Below are 3,037 nucleotides of genomic sequence, written 5' to 3'. Positions count from 1 at the left end.
ACCACACATGGAACTCATAAAAAGCCCCTCAGGTCTGGCCAAATGTTATTTTGTTCTGCCAAGCACCATTTTCTGAGAAGAAACAAGGTCCGGGGGGGGGGGGGGAAGTGTGCATTTTTATCATTCTTTTGGAGCCTTCTCTTCCTGGAAGGCCAAGCCTGAATATAAAAACATCAAGTGTGCATTTCCCAGTGCAATACCTTCCTCTGCATGCTGAAAATGTAATGTTTATTACTCATTTTTATCCTCTGACTCAAACAGCTAATTGCTGGTTGCAGTCAGATCTAATAAACATCCCATGCTCATACCATTCCTCCAGATATATGCATGTAGATCATGCCTCCCTTGCTCCCACTCCCACAGGCAACAGCAATATTTTTAAAACACATTCCAACACCTCCAAGATTTCTGGAATCTTGGCTCTAGGTCTTGTGCCACACACCTGAAACTGAAGCAAATATATTAATTGTGGACTTACCAATACAAGGACACCAACTAGACTGTCATTTTTTTCTTGATAATCCTGAGGTGTCATATCATTCAATCTGAGACTGGGGGAGTGCTCTAGGCGTCAGAAGGACGGAACCACTTGAATTTTGGCAAGACATACAGATTAAGCAAACTGTTGCCCATATGTGAGAAAATCAGGCTCACTGGCCTAAGAGTTGCTACGAGGTAGCATACTGCTGCCAGCTCAAAGGCACGGAAACTGGTGCTCAGTTTACTGGTTTACTGTGCTCAGTATTGCACATCTAACTTTAAAAGAGCTGAAATTGTTGTGCAGGTCCTCGAACTGAGTCAGCAACACTGTGAGAAATGGGAAATTCCCAGCCTCACAATTTTTGTCCTCTCACCTGCTCTGCAGCTTCTAGATTTCCTATGGGTCTGTGCATGGCTCTGTTAGATGTACATTAAAAGCTATTATGAAATGCAAATCTTATTAATAAAAAGAATTAACAAAGAGTATAATCACATGAGAATGTCTTTGACTACAATGCTCTCTCAAGCTGACTACCCTTAGTATTAAATACTTCTTGTAGGGTTTATTTATGTCAAGGGAATTGTTTTACTGCTCACGTGGATTTCACACTCAAGGATCTGCAAAGGACTGATGTCATGGCCTAGTTAAGAAGAAGACTTTTGTTGAACACACTTGCTTTGGAAAGGGAACATAAGCTGTTGTTACTGTAGATAGTGAATCTTATCCACAGTGCAGGCAGCGGGATGCAAAATAGAGTGCAAAAAAAAATGGATCTCTCCAGGAAGATGAGCTCCACTGTAGAATCATTCTCTTGCTTAGCCCCCCTCAATTGCTTAGCTAGCACTCTTGTTAGACAAAAGAGTCCTTGGTCCAGGGAATTTTGTTGCTCCATCTTTTGGCTCAGATATTCTGTGATCCCAGCAGTGTCACAAGTAGTAGTGCCAAGCTATTAAACAATGGCACAGCAAGACCTCAGCTGAATGACTTCTTTTATTTTATAGATGTGCAGGTCTTCTTCTCACCACCTGTGTCAAATATGAAGTGTGAGTAATGACCAACCAATTCAGTGATCAAAGACCAGAAAGGTGTCAGAGGAACCTTCAGTCAGCAAATGGTGATGTGTCAAATTGCTCTGAGGAAACAACTCAGCTTTGTTCTCTGATTATTTCTTTGAGTTCATTTGCAACCTACCTGGTGGGCAGTTAGGGAGATAGGGCTCTGTTTGCACTCAAATGACCCTCTCCGTCTGATTCATCAGGCAGGTAACAGAGAAGCACGGTCACATCTCTGGCATCACTGGCTGTGAAATGCATAACATCAGAGAAGGGTTCCTGAGAACATCACTCATGTACATTTCAACTTTTTATTCAGAGCAACAATTAAAATTTTTCTCACAAATTTTTCAAGTGAAGAAGCAACATTGTGTAAGCTAATCCTGCAGCTCAAAGAAAGTGAAAGATTCTTTCTGCTCAACCTACTAAAGGGCCGCCTTTTGAGAGTCAAGAAAATCCTAAAAGCAAGGCATTACATTGAATACAGGACCTTATAACCTCCTTCAAGGAAACTTCTCACTCTTCCCCTTTCTGATACTCTTGCAAGCTCAGCACGCTCATCTGCTGATGCCTTTTGATCCTACCCTGGAGTCCTCTGCTCCACATTTCTGCCACACCATGTTCCTGCTGGGCAAATCAGAACCTCCTTTAAGAATGTGATTTCAGCAGGTCTCCTGGACCCCACGTTGTCAGACTGTGTATGTAACCTGACAGTTGGGAAATTTAAAAATTCCTCTTTGAGAAGGGAGGGTAAACTTAAACAAGGTAGTCAGAGATGGAGGGAATAAAAATCACCATACAGTGTACTGACAGGACTCTCTGTGCATGCTACTAAAGTGCTAACCTTGCACATTTTTTTCAGCCTCCTACTCTTTGGCTCACTACCCAATGGAGAGGTTAAGGCTGGGTTATTACTGGAAGCAATTGCATAACCATGCCACATGTTTTCTACTTCACTTAACTAGAAGTGACTAGCTCTAGGCCCCACTGGTTCCCCTCGCTGTTCTCTCTATCAAGGCAAGGTGTGTCCACACTTACCCAATGACCCAAGGTCTGTGCCATGGTAAAGCTCATCTGGAAAGTCCTGTGTGTTGAGTGTCAGATGCACAGCTGTCTCTCTCTTCAGAGCCCTTGGCTGCTTAGGCAAGGTCTTGCCCTGTTCCCTTCCAACCACTTGTGTCCAGTGCAGGGTACCCCAAAACAACTGGGAAGTGCAGTGGTGTAATGCCACCAGGGCAGGCTCTGTATCAGGACAGTCTTCAAAGGGGTCCTGATAAATGGTATGTTCTCCAGCTGTGTTGCAGTGTCATGGCTCGTACACCTTTCCCTGACCTGAAAGGTCAAACATGACCAGCTCTGCCCTGCCTAACAAGGTGCAGCAGAACAAAGCAGAGGTGAAGGGGAAAGGATTAAACATGAGAATATCTGATTTCCTTGCCTCATACTCCATTAGGACTTTCTTGTCTGGCTTTCCTGTAGCATCCTCCATCTCAAACTGAACAAA

This window comes from Empidonax traillii, unplaced genomic scaffold, assembly GCF_003031625.1.
Source record: "Empidonax traillii isolate 1590-97213 ecotype Southwest subspecies unplaced genomic scaffold, ASM303162v1 scaffold1105:size522451, whole genome shotgun sequence".
In the NCBI taxonomy this organism is placed as follows: Eukaryota; Metazoa; Chordata; class Aves; order Passeriformes; family Tyrannidae; genus Empidonax; species Empidonax traillii.
This window is presented reverse-complemented; position numbering follows the sequence as displayed.